This window comes from Amblyomma mixtum, chromosome 2, assembly GCF_055824585.1.
Source record: "Amblyomma mixtum isolate Tamu chromosome 2, ASM5582458v1, whole genome shotgun sequence".
Taxonomy (NCBI): domain Eukaryota; kingdom Metazoa; phylum Arthropoda; class Arachnida; order Ixodida; family Ixodidae; genus Amblyomma; species Amblyomma mixtum.
In genome coordinates this window covers 281,363,591-281,385,568 of record NC_143013.1, presented here as the reverse complement: position 1 = coordinate 281,385,568, position 21,978 = coordinate 281,363,591, and the positions used below count along the sequence as shown (strand labels likewise).

The following is a 21,978-nucleotide window of genomic DNA, read 5'->3' as shown; positions in this document are numbered from 1 at the left end:
TGACAGCTCACTGTTGCCAGCGTTTATTTACTAAGCCTTTTGGGCAGCTCAAACACGTGTCATTTACGCTGTTCATGCCTGCAGCGCCTGCTGCTGTGAGAATCGAAATTTTCTGCGCGAGTGAGGGAGCAAAATTTAATGCAAACAGCTTGCGGTAATCCCAGCTCATTCGCTTTCGTCCAAATTTCACCGTAGCTATTAAGATTCTGGCTCTACGTGAAAGTGCTGGTTTGAACCTGTGCGCCCATGCTCTGATCCTTAAAACGCTTGTCGCTTGTTACCGCTTAACAACGAAAAGTTTCCGCCGAACTCGTAGATATTGCATGATTACTTAGGTTGATTGGTTTGCTAACGAGTTTTTCATGGTGGTGGGGTGTGTAAGGATTAACGCTCATTAACATGCTCTGACATCGCACAGTACATGATCGCACGGTAATGTACTGTGCGATGTCAGAGCATGTTAATAAGCTTCAGGCGGTCTTTTCTGCATTTCGCCTGCACCGAAATGCGATAGCTGCTGTCGGCATCCTATCCCACAAACGGATTTTTACATGAGGAAGCAGCATTGTGGGCTATGAACCACGCCGTAGTGGTGGGCTCCAAATGAACTTCAACATCATGGAGTTCCTAACAAGCGTAAGAGTTTACTGCCCGGCGTTCTCTGCATTTCAACTCAATTGAAATGCGGGCCCACGGCTATATTGTATCGAACTCCTGAACTTCTGCTGAACAACCGAAAACATAGTTCGTGACTAAACAATCGTAATGGCTCTGTTGCTATATACTAACTTTGTTAAACTAATTTCCGATTACTTCCGTAATATATACAGTAAAATTTTGACTGCTTTACTTACGCCATACATTTCAATTAAGAAGGATAGAGTGTCGAAACGAACCTCTAATGCCTGAATTTCGCGGTTCGCGTAAAAATTGCGCCGCTTGCTTGAAATGGCAACTGGCATTCGCCAATTTGAGCCGCTGTAAATGTTTCGGTTTTAAGAACGCCTTCAAAAAAAAAAAATAACAGCACGTTTTAGTTTGGTTAGGCCAAATGCGACATAGGCGCTCTTGCACTAGTTGCTGTGCTTTGTTTAACTTGATTATTTATTTCAATTAGATTTTTACATTGATAGATCACTGCAAGTGCTCATACGACTTTTGGTGCAGTAATGCTGGGGCTAAGCGATGCGCCACTGTCTTGCGATGGCAGATGCTGCAGCCGGTTGAGCTTTTGAGACCCAGGTCGCTCTTTCCGCGCTCTTTCCAAGGGGCGCAGTTTGCTTACAGTCCGGTGCACAGGTTGTGATGACGTCATAAGGTCACGTGGCTAAGCAGCTGAACTGAAGCTCTAGTGTTAACGCACTAAAAAATTCCCACTGACACCTAATTCCATTATGGTTGGCAGTGCGATAGTACTGGTAGCTGTTAGTGCCTTCACCAGAAGTGACGTCACTTCCGGTCTGGTGACGTCCCTTTCCTCCAGCCAATGGGAATGCTCTGGTTTGGTGACGTTGCTTCTCTCCAGCCAATCTGCGAATCTACAATCGACGATGCAGTTTGGCCCCTTGAGGCTTCTAATGCTATCGCAACAAAAAAATAAGAACAGAAAAATAGGGCTGGCCCCATTCCACGATGACGTTATAATGCATACGTCAACTCCAATGCGCACAACTTTCTCCGTTTTGCCTGGAGGACGTTAAAGGTCGGCTACCTCCAACATGTACTCGTTATCACACCGAGCTGGGAAGACTCCCAATCGTTTGCATGGCGCCTACGACGGGCCGGCGAAGAGAGGATGCTGGGCACAAGGCAGTCTTTGATTGTAGCGCGTATTGGTGCCTATTCTGGAACTGAAAGTTGGATAACACTCTCTTCCTTCGCAGCTGTTGATTTCATGTTTCAGGTGAGAATGTATATGTGACGAAATAATCGTTTGTCGGTGCAATTACGTAATGCATTGAGAGAAGGGCAGCATATATTTTATTGGCCGTTTCTGGACGGCGTGATATTGTTGCATAGACAATGTCTGGGCAAGTGTTGCGGCTTTTCAATGACTTCCGCGAACTTGCCACGAATGCGTTGCATTATGTACACGGTGGACGTAAGGCGTGTAACCGAAATTTTGCTGCTTTGAAAGTCTCTCCAGCACTTCTGGGTGCTGTAACTGTTCCCGATGTGGTAAACGGTTGGGTGCCTGAAATAATGTTCTCGCTTAGAGGTGACACGGCGAGACGACGTACAGTACCGTTCACTATGACCTCCAACGCTGTGGATTCTGCAGAAAGACTTACCCTTTCGGATGACAGCTAGATATTGAATTTTAACCACCACACAGCTCCCGCTCTATTCTACTTGTTGCATGTCAAACTGAGCACGGCGGTATACGCTATACCGATTTGAAGGTTATCGGTGTCTTGTCAAAGTAAAGGGCCAATAAAAGTTACCTGGCGTGAAATATCGCGATGCTGAATAAGAGGAACCAAGCAGGTTGCAAAGTTCCTGTGTTTCATCTAGACTTGCAAAAATTAGCTCCGCTAGAACACTTTAATCTGACTACGTTAGGCCTAGCGCGGTCCCCCCAAAAATCGCGCCAAAACTGCACGGCACTCTGCGCTCGCTACAAACGAATAACAGTGGAAGGCGACGTTGCAGCCTGGCTTACGAGCAAGCAGCGCCACGCGCCGCCGACGTACCTCGGCAGCGCCGCAGAAAAACCCGGGAGAGTTCGATTATTTTTGCCCTCCGTCTCGACGCCTGGCACCCGCGGCGCGCCGCTCCCGCGTTTCCCGCGCCGCCCGCGACGCGGCGGACCCCGGGCGGAGGCAGGCCAGCGACTGCGGAACGCCGACCGGGGCCGATCGGCTTTTAAACCCACGGGGCAGAGCCGCATTGGCTGGCGCCGGCGCTGACGTCGACGCACAACACAGACACACGCACTCCGAGCACACCTTGCGCCGCGCGAGCGCGCGCTAGCCCCGCTAGCTGTGCCGGCTCGTCTGCCGCTGCTGTGAGGGTGCGCGCGCTGCGCGCGCGAAGCCTGTGTGATACATGCCATAGCCGACGACGCCGCCGCTGGGGAACCGTCTCTTGTGCCGCCGACGCCGCCGCCGCTGCTGCTGTTATCGTCGCGAGAACGAGGAGGTGGTGGTGAAGGAGGAGGAAGGTTGACTCGCGGGCCGAACCTTCCCTTTCTGCTGCTGCGCTGGATCGCGTCATCGCATCGACGTGGAACGAACGAGGAGTCGTCGCCGCCGCCGCAGCAGTCCGTCCGTACGTCCATCCGCCCGCGAAACTTCACCCACCGCGACCACTACCCATCGACGACACCCTCCTCCGCGACCACGACGAGGGTGTGTGAACCAGCGACCGCTTCGTCGACGACGACCGCCGCCGCATCATCGGCGCCCAGCGCGAATCCACGTGGTGGACGACGCGTCGCGTCGCAATCGCCGCTGTTGTAGCCGTAGTCGAAGCCGTCGAGTCACCGACTCCTCTCGGCGACTTGGCGACTGTTGTGTGAGCTATTGCTGCCGAGGCAGTTTTCCAGGAATCGTGCGGTGCGTGGCTTCGGGGCCCGTCGTAGCTCGCCGTTGACGAGCGATTGTGTTCGCGGTTGTCGAGATCGCTCTGTTCCTTGTAGGCGACGCCGCAAGTGCGCGCGCGCGCGTTGTGAGAGAGGGAGAAGGTGTGTGTTTCACCCCTGTGCGCTGCAAACGACGTTGACAAGACACGTGATGATGAAGGAGCGATCCGCGGACTGCCTCCTGCCCGTGTAAGGAAGCTTGGACCGACCAAGGAAGAAACACAACGCAGGAAGAGAGCAGCTACACACGCAAAAGCAGGGAGCAGGCACGTTCAGGTATGCGCACTTCCTGTGTTTGTGTACGCGGGAAGAACCCTCCTCACACCCTCAACCTCTCCACCAACTTGCCCCATACCTCTTTTTTTTTTCTTTGTTTTAAACGGCACGTGCTTTTCGGTTTCGCAGCTTGACGAGGCGCGGCCCAGAAGCATCAGCCCCTTCAGCCGCGATCTTCGTTGTAGCACGCGCGTTGCCATGCTTGCGGCTCGGCACTTGTTGGACTTCTCATCCGCCCAGCTGTTGCATTGTCTCCCCCTCTCCCCCACTCTCCGGCTACCGGCTTTCCACCGTCGACATCGCCGTCTTCTTCCCATCGTCTCGTTCCTGGAGACGCTGCGACGCAACAGTAGCGGCGGCATTCCAATGCCATCGCTTGCTGTTGACGTCAAAACGCGATCCGCAGCTCTCAATCAGTTGGGGAAGCTGAGTTCTCTAAGCGGTTGACGCCTTCGCCAACCCCTTAAAAAATAAAGCGCACCTTTTTTTTCCCTCTCCGTATAAGTCATCGCTTTCATCCGGGAACCATATTTGCAGGAACCAAACCCTCCGCAGTGGCTCTGTGGTTAGCGGGTTCGATTGCCGAGCCTGAGCGCGAGGTTTGACCTCAGCCACGGCCGCTGCGTTTATATGGACGTGAAATGTATAAACTCCCATTGTTCTCATATATTGGCACAAATTGAAGTACCGGAGGCGGGCGCCATTAATATGGTGCCCTCCACTACGGAGTTACGTAATCTTTCATGGCTCGCAGCGTAGCTCTAATAAAAACCCTAAAGATAGAACACTTGTGGAACGTGTCTTCCAGACCCGTTTGCGTGTACAAAGCCGCGTGGTCCGCACAATTGGCCGCTTTCGAGGCAAATGTGAGAGCCGACAGTGTATGTATCGAAGCCCAGCCCCCAACAGCGAACAGTTTTATTTGCGCAAGTTCGATATTGTCCCCCGCGCCTTCAATTGCTGCACCTCCGCTCGCGATAAGATAGATGCGCTATCGAATGGCATTGCCATTTGTCGAGTGGCCGCGTTGCACGCTCGGAGGCGAAACTTGTGAAAGTTCCGGTTGGGGTAAACGAGGCTCGATAAGCGCGCCATACTTGCTGGGAATCAGACAAGCGAACCAAATGCGGTGGAAGAGAGACCGTGGTGGCTTTAGAAGCTTTCGGGCACCGCGAGTTTGTTGTCTCCCAACGTTTACGTTTCCGAACGAGGGCGTCCCCGACACTCGGGTTCCTCTTTCTGCGAGGCGAGATGCACTGGCGATCGTCTCGGTATGAGTTCGAGTGGTTCCCTCTTCTAACCGGCGCGACTCGTGCAGTAGAACATCGCTATCGCCTCCGCCGGCGAGCACCGGTTGTTTTCCGTCCCGTACGCCGTTCGAGTGGCTGCGATTGCTTCTTCGCGATTACGACGCCATCGCTATCTTCCCGCCGCAATCTGTGCTCGCAGATAAGGCAATATCGATTGCCGCAGTGACCGCAGCTCGGTGTGCTTTGCACCTTGCTGGCTGCGGAGTCTTCGGTGCGCCGTCGGTACTCCGCGAGAGAGAAGTGTTAGGTAAAGAGTGTGTTACACATTTGCATAGCGTCGGTGACGTTAAAGCTTGCCAGCATTACTTGTAAACGAAGGTGAGAAAGGCAGCGGTGTAGGCTTGTTGGTGAAACAAGACCGCCTCCATTCCTTTTCTCGTCACTTGTTCATCCCGCGCTGTGGAGCTACTAGTCAGTCTGAAGGTCGAGTTCGCGCGCTTATGAACTCCAAAATATTATGGCGGTTGACAAATCCATGTTGAGCTACTAACAGAAATCTATACTTTAGCGTTTTTCACCATCATCACTGTAAGTTTTCTATTTCGTTGTCCGACTTGCAACCTCTTGACGTAGCTGAACCAGGGATGTCACTCATGTACGGTACGAGGTGATGATGCAACCGGAAAAACGTGTCGTTGACACGGGACATGTTTACGCCATGGAGATAGTCATCCGTTTACGGTTTTTTGTCTTCAGGCGCGATCAACAGTAGGTGATAAAATATCTACCACACTCAATGTTCTGTTGTAGGCTACGAGATTTCGTTCACGGTGAATTGTTACAGTTTCGCCACCTTTAATTCTTTGCTTTCCGCATCAGCGGAGCCTTAGGTCATAAGGATAACATTTTATTATACGATAAAGGGTAAACTCAGATTGGCCACCTGCATAGTTAACTTATCTCTCTCTATTGTGTGGCTCTGTGCAGCAATCGAACGAACAATAGCGCGACTGACTGTGATGCTCTTGTGTTCGCCTGGACAAGGGGCTGGAGGCGAGATTAAAGAGTGCCCTTTGACGTCTTTTGTGTGAAGTGCGATTATCTCGACGACTATATTTGCGATCTTCGGTATACGCAGAAAAAAAGTAAAAGACTCGCATTCACTTGCTTTGGAGAGCCTTTCATGTAGAGGACATAGCTTACTTTGGCTGTCTGTGCAGCGCAACCGCAAGCTGTCGGGCCAAGAAGCTGCGTGTAAATTGGGGGGGCTACTGTTTCCGCGTATTGTATGCCAGTGATTAGATTAGGTGGAGCACACGTGGGCGATGAAAAAAAGAAAGGCACTTTTTCAAGCGAGCTATTTGCTACGCGTGCGATTGGTATGTGAGTACTAGCGTATTCCAAATGCAGTACGATACCAACGAGGATGATTTTAGCTCAGCTGTGGTTCTTTCCAAGCTCGGAAACAAATGCATTGAAGGTGTCACAACCTGTCAGTGTTTGTCTAATTACGGCGGCTAGTTTTCATCTGCTATTCGTTTAGGTACAGAACGTTATTCAATGCAAGCGACAAATGAGGCGTGACAAACAATGCTCGAAAAACGCGACGGGTCAATTAATGGAGCGTGTACAATCTGTGGCTGGCGGATTTAGTTGTCACAATAAAGTATGAGAGATTTCTCATCGCAACGAATATGAGCAAGGATTTTTGCTGGAGCCTTCCAAAAGACCGCCGAAACAATTTACGACTTTGAGAAATTGTTTCGCAGTTCATTTTGTAACTAAACTGCAACTAAAGCTTCAACGTACTTGGAAGTTGGAGCCACCATATTGCGCATCTTTTTGCAGTGATCATAAAGTGAAGGTAGGAACGTACAGTTGCCGAACATATTCACTGAAACACTCATGTTTTTCGCGGACCATTTCTGAAGAGCACCTGTCAAGAGGTGCGGTTTCTTGCGTAAATGAGGAGTTATTCGTTCAGATTTTGACCTCCCCGCTATCATGCCTCAATGGCGCTGCGGGTATTTTGAGAATAAACAAGGGTCCCTGCCAAATATCTGTCCGAAAGTGCTCCTACGGTGCAGCGATCGCAGAGAGTGTAATGCAAAGCTAGACCCGGCAGTGTAGCCAGCCAGGAAGGGGCTCAACCTCAACCTTCCAATCTTACCGCGAACCTAACCGAAGGGGTAGCGTTGTTTACAAATGAGCCAGTACCTTACTAGCCGACGCTTCTTTTCTGTATTATGCGTACGCCTACGCGTTTACGTGGAGGATGTGAGTCACCGGTCGGCCTCGTATTCAAGAGTGATGGACAGACGCGGGGCATGCAGAGAATGCCGGGCTGAAATGTTCGCTCGAAATGCCAGATTCGTCAAGCGTGTCGTTCAGGGCAAAGTCGGACGACGTCGTTTTAAAAGCTTCTTTGTTTTCTTTTGTTTCTTACCACACTCTGACAGGACGTCGTTTGCACTTTCGCTCGAAGTCCGTGCACAGTTTGCGCCCAACATTCCACTTATGTCCGACTGCCGTGTGCTTTAGATTATGTATGGCGACATTTCGCAGGGTTTTGTTTCGCAAACGGCGTGGAACAAAAAACTGTGCGAAACGTGTGAAGGCTGTCAGTTTGGAGTGGATATGTGCATATGTACAGGCATTTTATTCCATTTGAATGCCTTATGGACATCTCATTAGGGGCAATACATAAGGGATTGGTAATGTAAAATGAAAAAGAAGATGATTTTCATACAAAATTAATGGCGGGACTAATAGGAGTGAGTTTACTTTGTTTTCAATTTGATTTGATTCAGTTTTAGGCTGAAAAATTGCGCTCTGTTCGTCCATTCGAGATTGTCTCGCTGGATATCTCATGGAGTGGCCTTCCCTACTTATACCTCACTGTTTTCTGGACTTTGTAGAACGCGGCTCAGTATAGTGACAGCCTGTAAACAAAGGTGGCGCATGGTCAGCCTTGCCTCGAGTGAATTCGATTCTGCCGTCCTTACTTTTCCGCAACTGCATGCCGCCTACTTATTTTAGCGGACACTGCGAAAAACAACGACACATGGAGACAAGCGCCCGCAGTTTTAAGCAGTGCTGGGGCAAGCGTTGACTCTCAACCCTCAACCTAACCGCGCATCGGCCAAACCTAACCAACCGTGCATGAGTTTTCAGGATGAAGTTCAAAATCCGGTGTCTGCGACATGGTCTAACACTTTTTAACGGCAAGAATTCCTTCGCCGCCGAGGCCGTTATAGGACTCAGTAAAAGCCGAGTAGAGCTTATGAAGCGTTGCCTGGAACTCTAGTAGCTTAAGTTGTGAAGATATATTTCCTTGGGAAGATGCAAGGAGACCAAGAATGAACGGCACATGTTTCGAGCATATTTATGGAGGTGCTCCAGCGGTATTATTTTAAGCCCTAAAACCCTCGTCGAGTAAAGTGCGGGCTTATTGTATACTTCCGCCTTAAAAATGCACCTATACGTGCAGTCGTCGGACGCCATTGCTGCTTGTACTCTTCAACTGCCTGCGGCGCATACGCCGTCTTTCATAGAGTTGCCGGGGCTTGAACGTAGCTGCTGGCTGTTAGCAAGATTCAGTCTGCTTCCGTACGCTCGAAGGCACGTAAGTGCTCCTTAACGACCTAGCCAGTGAAAACGGTGTCCGTGGAGCAACGCATCCGCCTTTACCTACGCAGGACGCACTCTGCAATAAAAAGAGAAGAAAGAAAGAGACAGATAGAAATGAACGAAGCAATGGAATAGAGCACGAAAGAAAAAAAAATGGATGTCTATTCTCCGTCGTTGGTTCGTGCTCTCGGTAGGTGAAGGCGGATCTAACCTGGTGTAATGTGGGTGGATGCCTCACTAACTGCTTCTGTCGGTAATGAAGGGCAGGTAAAAACCGAATGTGGTTAGGTTGGAGACGGCACTAAGATAGTTCCACACGAGACTGACAGTGAATGCATCTCGTAAGGAACTTCGAGCACCGTTTAGAAAGGCAGTGCGAACGGTACTGGAAGCTTCTGTAGCAATGCCAAAGGAGTAAATTAAAAGCAAGTGATGTGAGACAGGGTCAGTCTTTTCAGTGGTACCTTTTGTTACACCAACTCTAAATGAGAGATACTGCACGTTGGAAGTCGTGGCCCGTTTGAATAAGTAGCAACGTAAAATAGTGTTTTTTGTTTGAGATAAGACATATTCGGCATCACAGTTTCTTACGGTCTGGCGCATTATTAACAGATGCAAGTTTACACAAGCTATCGCCTCTTTAAGTAACCGGCTTTGGGTTTGTGGCAAGAATAAAATAATCATGCACAACGGATCGCTGTTTATCTCCTCTCCTTTAAGATTTTCGTAATCCCCGGTAGCCAATTTTTTATTTTTTTTTGTTGGCTTTCAGATTAATGCTTTAGCATTTGCCTTAGCTCCTGGCGACCCAGCTTTCCAAGACTACACCGCCACCTAGACTTCCAAACTTTCTCTCGCTCTCCCTTTGGCGGTACTTTTATCGCATCGTGCAGCTCTTCGTGGTATCTATGAATTTAGCAAACATGACAGCTGTGATGACGTCCTTGCAAAGGATCCTTGCTGCGATATTTGTACATTCCACGAAAAATTAACATCAGAGGATAATAGGAGTGACCCTGCGAAAGATTATCCGCAGACACGTCTTCCCCTTAGTGCATTGTTTTACGGGATTCTGACGAGGACGAAGTCGACAGGGTACGGGTAACGAGCCTAGTGGGGCTAAGTGCTCTCCAACCGAATGATATATCGGTACGTTTTAACAATGATGTGAAAACGTTGTTCTGCGCTTTTTGGCGAACGCGTCTTGAAGACCTCCTATTTACTTTAACAAGACCATAACTAAGGTGCCAGGGAGGGGAACTATGATGGATTCTGGATTCCTTTCAACTTTTTTTTGTTTTTTGTTCAAAAGCCGAACTTATGAGATGACATATACTCATATTTTCCTGCTGTACCACCGTTATTTCATAGCTTCTTTCTTTTTTTTTTGTTTCGGGGGGAGAAGGGCTTTGACGCTGTTTCGACCGTTCTTATATCATCGAGGCTGACTTAGGAGTTCCCCAGCTAAACTGTGTCTCGTTCAGCTCCGGGCGCTATCCGAGCTACTCTTTACTGTCGCTTCAAAGTTATGGAACACGCTTGTTGCGATCGCGCGAATGCGTTTTCATTTAAGCCTAATTTCAGCGTCTTGTGTTATTCCCGTAGGGCGCTATGGTATACAAACAAAATCAAGAGAACTTCAGCCGCAATCAACGCGCACGAAGGTACATACCATCGTCGACGTCGGAACGACGATTTGCTTGACGATGCGCCGTTCGTTGACTCTTCTGCCGCGTTCCGCGAAAGGGGAGTTTCGAAACCGGGCCCAAGAGAGACGGAGACCTCATTCGGCTGCGTTTTACCCAACAACGTCGAGGCGTGTGAGGCGCATTTCACCTATCGGATGCAAACGCAAGCGACTGCTTGATTTTCCGCACACATGCGTATACCGCACTTCCTTGTAAGCGCGGCTGTGGTGGCCGACTGCTTTTCTTTTACGCGTCGGTGGCGACGACGGCTCGTGCAGTTGTGTCAGAAGATATGCCCGGCCGGGCCGCCCAGACAGGACGCTTGAGCCTTGTGACTGATATCGAATTTCTATATGCATGCTCCACGGCTCAACAACGACTTGCTTCACCCTTCCATGCATGCTATGCAATCTTTAAGTGCCGGTCAAGAAGATGGAAGTGTGCCAGAGTCGTCTTTTAAATGCGAAAACATTATATATAAGGCTTATGGGCAACGAAACCCGGCGTCGGCATTCACCAGCAGCTGTGGTCCCGAAAATCCCAGATGACGTCACTATTGTATCAAATAAAAATAAAATTTGTTCTGAAGGTGCGGGTAATCGGACCCTGGACTTTCAGAGTGCGAGGCGAGTGTATAACTAATAGGCTACAAAACCGCTTTGCTTGTTGGCAAGCAAAGGCGAACCGAGTATATGCGTATATATGCGAGGAATGAGAAGAGAAAAGAAATTTAAAAGTTAGTAGAAATGAAAATGAAATAAAAGTTAAAAACTAGTAATGCTTCCGCATCGAAAGCACGTAAGATAGTTTTAGTGCTTTCCGTAAATTTGCTTTGAAAAAGCTACGTATGTAACTTCGCCGCATGATGATAGGCACTTTCAGCGCACGCGCGCGGAAACATTAGAGGGGGATTAGCAGCGGGGAAGTGGGAAATAGACAGCGAATGATAAAGGAGCAATTCTTAAACATTGCTGAAGACCATTCTGTATTAGCATCTGTGATAACTGAGTGCCCCACTGTTCGCTTAAACCAGAACGACCGCGACCGCTTGCTCCTGTGATTTAGCATTAAGTTTTCCTTTTCGCGACCATTGCTCCGGCAAAGACGGCATAAAAAAAAAAGTGGGCGTGCTTTGTCGATCCCAGTCAGACGTAACAGGCACCGCAAGTAAAGTTAAATGAACCGGACGAAGGGGACAGAACAAAGCTACTGGAGACGGGAAAGCTGGAGGACGGAATGACATAAGAACTTAAGGCATTGAACCGAGAAAATCCGCGCGAAGACTAATCGAGAACAGTGAACCTATCTTAACAACGGCCTATTATTTTTCCTTCATATTTTCCAGCATGCGGGGTATTTGAATTATCGTCACAAAACACACCAACACTTTCTCTGGACAAAAGCATTGAATTTTTTTTCACTTATCTCCACGCGTTAGGGTTACATATGCCTGTACAAGAGGCATTTTTTTCACGGCTCCAAAAGGCCGACACACACACGCACACGCACACGCACGCACACACACACACACACACACACACACACACACACACACACACACACACACACACACACACACACACACACACACACACACACACACACACACACACACACACACACACACACACACACACACACACACAAAAGAGAAGTACAGTTTTTGTCAAAAGTTTGCAGCCCATCGCGATCGGAGCCGTAGGCGGACTTGCTGAAGGCACACTGGAGATATTATAGCGATGCGGATTAAGCGGTATTTGCTGTTCGCTTTCTGCAGCGAGTATTAGCGAACCGGAGCATGCGCGCTTCTATGTATACGGCCAGCCTCTCTACCCACACCACCGTTCATCTGTCTCGTTCTCATGTGGGTGGGCGGTCAAGCTGTCACCACTTATCTGCTCTACTGGGAATGATGGTCGTGGTTCAAATGCTAGCTTTGTAGAGGAGATAGACGTAGGTTTCCGTACTGCGGAGCCGAGGATCTGACCATATTACTAGATTACTGTCCATATTACTAGTGCCCATGTAGCACATGGCACTGCTTGGGAATAAATACCGACAAGCTTGGCTGGATGAGAGCAGGCTTCTTTTCGTGTGCGCATTGATGAGAGCCGGGCTTGTTTGTTTTTCTTTCTTCACCACAGAAAGCAAACTTTGAGGCCAATAAATATACAGGACCATGGATGGTCCACATTTTATTTTCATCCTTTTATTTCGCTTGAAAATGTCTTCTCTTTTTGAGGCCACTCAAACCACAGGCTGCGTAAAATGAGCACCTCAGCGCTCTTTGCGCATTAAAAGTTCCGAGCCTCAGAGTTTATTTGCCTCCATGACGTAAGCGCGATAAAATTCTATTTTTTCTCGGAAAGGCAGCCTAACCTTACTAATTCAGAATACACATCGCTCGACCAGGTTACCAGTAGCTAGCATGTTGGAAATAGGTTGTTGTGCTGTGTGCCAGCGGCATGACCGCGATTGTGCGCACTGAAGGGGCTTTTCCCTTAGTCTTAGCGCGCTATCAGAGTCAGCTGCGAAACATGATATCACCAGCGTCAAGAGACGCTGGTGATATCAGCAAAAAGTGGAAGGCCAACCGGGGTTCTCTGTCATTTTTGAAGGCGCGCCAGGTTTAACGAAGACCGGTCTCGAGCAACCGAAGTGGACGTTCCCTTACAAAATTTTTTTTAGACAGTCTGAAGACTGTCTATAGACTTTTGTCTATAGAGTCTACAGACTCTCTGTAATACAAATGCTATATACAGTCTATAGACAGTCTATATATTTCCGGCCATACGCTATTAGTACACTTTAGCCTATAGACAGTCTATAGGCTATGCATAGACAAAAGAAATATCTATAGGAAGGAAATAGAGTCTATAACAACTCCATATACTGTCTATAGGCATTTTTATAAAGGTTGGGCGCTTTCAGCACTCGTACCATGCTCTCGTAGCGGCGAGGAGGTGTCCAGTGGCCACGAGAGCATTATTTTCCTTAGGCGCACTTTCTGGTAACCTCTGGGGCGCTCGTTGCCACCACAATGAAATTCGACGCCCTGTGACGTTGTGACTTTAATCATGCATGAAAATTGCTGTGCGCGTCGGCGTGGCTGTTTCATTTTCGCCCAGAAGCCCGGTGTTTTCTCGTCCTAATGCTAGACTTCCTTTATTTATCCAGTCCCCTTTTTGAATAGGGCATCTCAGAGTTCGTGTCCGCGGGGCGGTTAATTCACACACGTACGCCCTGCACACTCGACGTTAGATGTTTATGAAACGCCTTCGCTTTTGTACGACACCCTGTAATACGCTCTAATCAAGAATACTCCTATTTGAGGATAAAAAAGAGAGCAAGGTGTGCTATAGCGCAATCTCTTTCATACGAATTATCTACGCTCTAATAAGAGAGGAGTGAAAAGGGCGTGTGTTAGAGGTCGGCGTACTCCCTTTTTATTCCCTTCTGTTTAGAGTGTAGACAATTCTTGAAAGTGGAGAGCCATGCATACCGCTTTCGTCTGCAATGTCTCCAAACTGGGGTCCTCTAGCCTTTGTGCCAAAGGAGCATGAAAGAACGCATATTGCGCAGCCGATCGGTCAGTGCAGTTGACACTGCGCTGAAAGGCAGGTAGGTAGGTAGGAAAGACTTTTATTGCTCTAGAAAGGCCTTGTGCTAGTAGCAGACGAGAAAGAAGAGCTCCATCTTCCTTCTTCTCACAGGGTCGGTTCCCCTATTCCAGGGCTCCGCTGAGCTTCGCTGCTCGTCGGGCGTGCTGGATCAGACCTTGTTGGCAACCCAGATCGCCGCTGGAGAGCCGGCTCTCCTACTGTTCCGCACTCGGTTCTTTACGAAAGCTATCGTTCTTGGTACAACGATGGTTTGCTGCCACACCACGGGCAAGTGTACCGATATTGCGTCGGGTAAATCTTGCTAAGGATATGCAGGTTTGGGAATGTTCCTGTCTGCAATCTTCGCCAATACACTGCCTCTAGTTGATTTAGATCATGATGAGGCGGCGGATAGCGGATCCGTACCCCTTATAGTAGTTGAGAACGTCTGAGTACGTAATGTCGACTCGGTCGGGTAGATCGCCTGATTGGGAGGAAGCTCGGCTCGTATACCCTCGAGCTACCTCGTCGGCGCGTTCGTGCGGTGACTGCTCTTGAAAGCGGCAGTGTTCGTGATTTCAACCGTGCAGCGAGCCTCGGCTCCTGGTGCCGTTTAGGTAGCAGATATATAGTGTGAATGAACCAACCTCCATCGAGCTGGCAAACAACCTGCGGTGCTACGCTCTGCTAGTGATTCGTGCGGCGAACGTGGCGCGCGCCATTGCGCTTATATGTACGCATTGGGAGCTCATTTGCTATGACGGCCTTGATGCGAGCTGCTACCACCGCTGCTGCAATGCAAGCATCTGTCACGCGCGCCGGAAAAGAGAGCGTCTTTCGAAAGCTCCGCGTTTCCGCACACTGAGCTGCGACTCGAGTAAGATCTTTGACCTTTCTGTTAGCGGCGCGCAGAGCGCACGCTGGGCGATGCCGGCACTTGGCGAACCGAAGAGGCAACGACGAGCGAGCTCTTCGCGTAAGAAGAGAGCCGCTTTCGCCGCTGCGGCTGGCGTTTAAGGCTAGGTCTGGCCGTGCGATTCAGTGATGGTAAATTGTAAATTGGTTTTTGAGGAAAGGAAATGGCGCAGTATCTGTCTCACATATCTCGGCGGACACCTGAACCGCGCCGTAAGCGAAGGGAGGAAGGTGGGAGTGAAAGAAGAGAGAGAGAAAGAGGTGCCGTAGCGGAGGTATCCGGAATAATTTCGACCACCTGGGGATCTTTAACGTGCACTGCCATCGCACAGCACACGGGTGCCTTTTGCGTTTCGCCTCCATCGAAACGCGGCCGCCGCGGTCGGGTTGGAACCCGGGTACTCCGGTTCGGTAAACGGCTTATCGAAATTTAGGCGCGTGCTGTGAACCTATTATAGCAAGATTTCTGAGAGAATTAGGCCACCTCGTGTAAAAAAAAAAAGTTCAGGGGCACTTTTTAACTGTCTAAAGTGCGTAGAAGCGAAACCGTTTTCCGTACCACTTTGTCTGTATGGCACTGGTGACGTCACCACTGGATGACGTTGCACATAATTAATGCATAATTACTAAACAATTACACATCACTAATTAATGACTACTAATTAACTGCTATTTAATGCCACTTAATCTTCGCCTTTAGGAGTGGAACGCGACAGCGTGTGGTAGCGCTGCCACGGAGTCATCGGAACGCCACCGCCCGTTCGGCGCGATGCCTCGCCGGTTGGAAAAACCCTTGAACGCAACGCTTTTTGAGGAAAGGAAATGGCGCAGTAATTCTCTGTCATCTCGGGGGACACCCTTAATTCATTTGTAGAGGAAGGGAGGAAGTGGGAGTGAAAGAAGAAAGAGAAAGAGGGCCGTAATGAAGAAAATGAAAATTTTATCTGAGGAAAGGAAATTACGCAGTAAGTGTCTCACATATCTCGATGGACACCCGTCATCCGTTTGTAGAGGAAGGGAGGAAGTGGGAGTGAAAGAAAAAAATAGAAGAAGGGCCCGTAATGAAAAGAAAATGAAAATTGTATTTGAGGAAAGGAAATAACGGTCTCGCATATCTTGGTGGACACCCGTCATCCGTTTGATAATGTAAGCTGCGCTCGTCGATGAGTCACCCAAGGCGCTGGATGTAATGCTGGACGGGCGGGAGAATGGCGCGTTAAAGGTTTCGCCTTATTATAGATTGCAAAAATAAGGTGGTGTCCTGAGCGAAGCCTACAATGCTTTTTTAGGGGCACAGAGGTACAGAAACGGTGCTCGAGTGCGCAGAAAGTGAGGCGGGGCGATGAAGTTAGGAATATTTTATGAGACAGGGTTGCCGCGGCTAGGGCAGGGAAGTTGGTAGTGGCTTCAGTCTTCCAGTGGACGTTCCCCGCTTATCATGAAGATGAGTTGTAAAGCCAGCTATAGGCAATAAACCACACGGCGCGAAGGAACTCGTTTGTGCAAGTTGAAGCAGTCGGCAAGAAAGGATGCTTAGATGTGGCTGTCAAGTGGCTCGGCTTCTTACGTGGTTCATTTTGCCCATTAAAAAAAAAAAAAAGCTCTCATGTCCTCTGAACCCTCCGCTATGATACAGTGCGGAGATTTTTCTCCGGAATTGCTCTCAAATTCCAATAGTATTCTGCGGGCGAGCGGCGCTATCCTACCCCGCACGTAATTTCGGCAGGCCTGCTGGTAGTCCGACATTATGTACGCTGCGTCGGAGTAGGTGGCGGCCAATGCAATCGCCACTTCCTCCAACATTAGCGCGTCACTACTTTTTACCGAGAGCCCGTTCACCTGCTTTCCCTCGTGCACCACCACAATGGTGCAGATGCCCTCCTCGGTTGGACCCGCTGCATCCACGTATATGCCTGTCTTATTTCCGTAATAATTTTGAATAAATTTTGCCCTGGCTTCACACCTCCCCTGATTATACTCACAATTCATATTTTTGGGGAGCGGCTTAACCGACAAAGTATTTTTCCATGCATCCGGGGTGTCGACTCTGCGTTCAGTGGTGGGGAGCAGCGCGAGATTGAGGTCCCGAAGGACTTGTCTGCCGGCGCTGGACACAGACAGCCCGGCCCGGCCGACTGGCTCATGTGGAGGACATAAAACACGCACTCTACGCAGACGATATTACAATCTGGACCACCGAGGGGAGCCTTGGGGAGATGGAGGACCGCCTTCAGCAGGCCGCCTCCATAGTCGATGCATATGCTGCCGACTGTGGTCTCCAATGTGCTCCCGCCAAATCAGAGCTTCTACACGTCAGGACAAACCACAAGGACAACACGTCTCTACACATATCTCTGTCGGGCGGTCCCATCAGAGAAGTGGCAGAGCTCCGGATCCTGGGTCTGTTCATCAATAACAAACTTTAGCCGGACTCTACTATAGCGAAACTCAAGAGCATAGGTGAACAGGTAGGGCGCATGATCCACCGTGTTTCCAACAAGCTTGGTGGTCTGCGGGGCAGGGACGCGCTACGGCTCGCCCATGCCTTCGTGACCAGCCGGATCCTCTACGCCGTGCCGTAGCCGTACCTACGCACCACCAAACAACAAGACGAGCGCATTGACGCCATCATCAGGAAGGCAACAAAGCGAGCATTGGACCTCCCGGTGGCTACCTCCAACGCCAAACTGAAGGCGTTGGGAGTGGTAAACTCCTATCAGGAGTTGCGGGAGGCCCACCTCGTGAACCAATATACGCGGCTATCGCAGACGGTTCCTGGGCGCCGCCTGCTAAACCGCTTACACATCCAACACACATGCATACCAGAGGGGACGGAGAACATCCCGGTGCTGTGGCGCCACATGCTCTTGGTCGCTCCGCTTCCTCGTAACATGGACATGGCTTCACATGAAGGCACACGACAAGCGCGGGTTCGCACGCTTGAGTGGCAGTATGGATATAAAGAGGGCGTCTACAACGTGGACATCACAGGGCCGTCGCCCACGGGATTCTTCACGGCTGCCGTAGTCCACCGGGGAATGAATGTCGATGGGCTATCTTTTCGGGCCCCAAATTCAACACGAGCGGAGGAAGTCGCAATAGCTCTCGCTGCCGCCGATCCAAAATCGAGAACAGTTATCACAGACTCTCGCCAGGCCTGTGAACGTTATCTTGCAGGCGAAATATCCCCTCTTGCCTCCCAAATTCTAAGACGCGCTCCCGCCGATCCAACTCGCACAAAAGTGATCTGGGCTCCTGGCCACCAGGGTCTACGAGGCAATGAGGCCGCTGATGCGGCCGCCCGAGCGCTCACACACCGCGCTCCTCATCCTAGCTCTCCTGGCTCAGAAGCTCATAAACCGCTTCTGCGGTTCCGCGAAATCCTAATTCATTATTGCGACAGCCACCGTCTCTACCCAGTACCTGCCAAGGGGCTGAGTAAGGCGGAGGTGCGAACTCTGTGGTGCCTGCAGACAGGAACTCTTCTCTGTCCTGCCATAGCAAAACACTTCGATCCGAACACAGATGGGCGCTGCCCGCACTGTGGAGAGGTCTCCGATATCTTTCACATGGTGTGGGCATGTACTCAGAATCCTCACCTTCCCCCACCCCCACCCGAGAGGCATGGGAGACTGCCGTCCTCAACTGCTCCACACTGGAGTCTCAAAGGGCTCTAGTATAAAGCGGGCGCGAGACGGGGCCTCGTCGTGCGGTGTCCCGGACTAAGGATACCGACCATGTAGCAGGGTTTTTTGACCCTCAAACTCTCTTTGCATATTAAAGTTTTTCACCACCACCACCTGGCAATTTGGTTTGTTCTATGGAATTCGGCTATGAGTAATGAACAGATAGTATGGGTGCCCGGTCACCAGGGAGTTGAGGGAAACGAGGCCGCTCACGCGGCTGCCCGAGCGTTCCTTCGCCCGGGTTCCACTCAATTCCCCGGTTCTGCCGCGGCAATCATGCCGATTCCGCTAATCTCTTACGCGGATATCACAAACCATTTACGCCTCTGCAGGAGGGTACTCCCGGGACTCGCCAAGGGTGTCGACAGAACCAAGGAGTGTCACCTCAGACGGCTCCAAACCAGGTCTTTCTTAAATTCCGCCGTACTAAAACACGTGGACCTCACTTTCACGGGCAGGTGCAAATTCTGCGGGCAGTATGCTGACCTATACCACATGGTGTGGGCCTGCCAGTTAAATACAAATATAGCAGTTATAAATCAGCCAACTAGGGAGGGCTGGGAGGCGGCCCTGTCCAGCTCGGACCTGGAGGCCCAGCGGGCCCTGGTCCAGAGGGCACGGGCAGCGGCGGCAGCCAATGGCGTCCCGGAATAGGGACGGCCACACAGGTCAACGTCCATCCACAGCTTCCCTTTCCAATTCAATACAGTGCTACAATAAATATTTTCCCCTCCTCCTTCTCCGGAAGTTGGAAGACGAGTACTTTCAACACTGCCTAGAATATACCACGAATGTGTCAGAAGTATGCATCCTAAGGGGTTTTATTCTAAGGCGAGTAGTGGAGCTACACAGAACTCTTAAGCTCCGGAGGGGTGATGACGACAGTTAGTTCTGAGAATTGAGAGGCTTGGAACGGTGACAACAGAAAACGAGCTTCACAGCATGGCTCAACATATTTTTACAACTGCGGTAGTTGACGGCTGGAGTCTGGTTTTGGCCGCACTCCCAAGCGGTGCGGTAATCGCCGTCGCGTGCCTCGGAGGGAAGCGAGGATCCACTTAACAATAGCTTCAACACTTCTCCGCCGAATGTGCTGACAGCTCATTGTGTGCTTCCGGCATCTCTTGAGGGTGCCAGAGCTATAGACCGGCCGTTACAGCAAGAAAAATCAAAGAAGGTCCCATAGCTGCGCTGTTGCTTAAGACATGAACTGCTTCTGTATTATTCTTCGGCTCAGAAACCTAGATGACGGAATCCATGGCAAGAGTGTCTTCGTTTGTCTGGCATATGCGAGACAAAGCATTGTTAGCAGGTTCGTTTGTTGACGTACTGCCTTTGGTATCAGGCAGCTTTCACAGCAAAGTCGCCAATCCTTGTCAGCGCTTTTTGCCTGTCTTTAAGCACCGCATTCCTGGGGCAAAGTCATCCCCTGGCATTTTGCTGGGGGAGGCGGTGAGAGCGCGCGTTTCCTGCGCTCTCTTCGCTGCCTAGAACCACAAGTCCAGCGGCAGGTCGCGGGATCTTCCCGTGCGTCTGCCGCGGAAGGTGACGAGAGGGCACGGCCGCAGCCGCTCGCTACGCTGGCCGGATCCAGAAGAGACTCTCACCAGGTCACGGCCGTGACCAGGTCCGTAGAGTTCCGCGTAGCCTTCGAGGTGGCGCCCCCGTCGCCACTTTTATGCGAAGCATATTACTCGCACAACCGAGCTCTTCCTTGCTGCGCCGCGCACGGCCGCGTAGCTACCACTTCACCTTCATCGGCGCACCACGTGATATGACGTCACAAGAGCTGTGAAAGCTGGGGCCTCGTGCGCTCGCTTGCGGACGCGCAGCCTCCGCCGGCGGCCTAACTCCCGCTCCTACCGCTAGGAGATACTGACGTCACGCAAAAGGCGACGCACTCGTTGAGTCAGTTGAGCAGCGAGATGTCGGCCAGGGAGAGGGCGGCTCGCCAGACCGCAAAGCGCAAGTTACAAAGAGCCACGGGAACGGAGAAGAACGAGAAGTACGGCTTGCCAAGCGACGTGCACAGTATGCAGCTAGACGGCAGCGTTCGACAACCGATGCCGAGGTGAAGGATGAAGCTTCGAGTACTTCTACGTTCAAGCGGCGAAATGCTACCAAACGGAAAATGCGTGCTGAAGAAACTCCTGAACAGCGGGAACAGCGCCTTGTAAAGGAGCGTGCTTACCGGAAGAAGCAACGTGAGAAACGAAAGGAGCAGCGCGCAGAAGAAATGGTTTTACTGCAGACTCAAGAATGTCTCACCGATGCCGACAATGCTTCGCATCCTAGGCTTAACCATAAGCTAAGCCAGGCCATTTTTTGTTTGCTTCCCCTGTGAAGCCATGAGGAAGCTTCCCTCCTCCCCCAACTAGCGCTGCTCCGACGTATGATGGTGATGATGGTCGGCCGCGTCAAGACGGAGGGAGAAACAGGTTTTCCACAGTTTTCCTAAGGGCTTTACTACACGTTCGAAAGCAAGTCATGTGTCCTGAAGAACTTTCATTTATGTAGGCTTTACAGGCACAAGAGTTTTCACTGCTGAGCATAAACGCGTGCGCGGGAAACGAAAACACAGGTAAATCCGTTACCTTATAGCTTACCGTGCGCATCGTTGGCACGTAGACCTATAGATGTAAACTGTAAACGGCGCCATTAAGCTAACACATATTAGAGTGTTTTAGCGTAGTGTATACCGTCTACTGTCGCCGCTTACCGCGGTCGCCGGCTGCCATTGCGTCGCGTAGATGGCGCCAAGTACCTGCACCTGACCCTTTGGCGCAATCTACGCATGCGCATTGGCGACTCGCGTTAAGCGGTAGCGCTGGCGGTACACACATTGCTAAACTCTCTATTCGTGATGGAGACTTTTTGCATAGCGTCAGCGTATGCCGCTATATCAGCCACCTGCAACGTGCACGTTCAGATGGCACCGGTGGCACAGGTGCCGGCCCGTTGGGACTATCTGCGCAGGTAGTAGTGGTATATTTTAGCGGCGTGAGGCAAAGCCGTGGTAAATCTGTAATAAAAAAGATATCTGGAGCTTGTTTCTGAGTAAGTGAAATTATCTCCAGTGGAGAGGAGGAGGAGGAAGGAGGAGAGGAAAGGCAGGGAGGTTAATCATAAGAATAATCGGTTTGCTACCCTATAGGGGGGGGGGGGGGGGGAGGGGGGAGGGGATATAAAAAAGGAAGAGAAGAAAAGTAGCAGAAAACTGAAGTCGCTATGAAAAGTCGGCGTTCGTTAAAGTCGCAGCCTACCATGCAGGCCCATCAGTAAAACTCGCGTGAATACCGTGCACCACTGAAGCGTGGCCTATCCTTTGGTATTCGAGAGCTTTGAGGG

General features: G+C 50.5%; 1 protein-coding gene across 5 annotated transcripts in view; it reads left to right on the top strand.

The window, feature by feature from the left end:
* The window catches only part of LOC149364176 (uncharacterized), a 196,263-nt gene that overhangs the window by 63,107 nt on the left and 111,178 nt on the right, over window positions 1-21,978 (top strand). Inside the window, exon 1 of one of the 5 annotated variants that reach the window (XM_089574165.1) lies at window positions 2,890-3,859. The exons of the other annotated variants lie outside the window; for them this stretch is intronic. The gene's annotated coding sequence lies outside the window, so the exon portion shown is untranslated. Of the gene's footprint in view, window positions 1-2,889; window positions 3,860-21,978 lie in introns of those variants that run through there. 5 annotated transcript variants of the gene reach the window in all.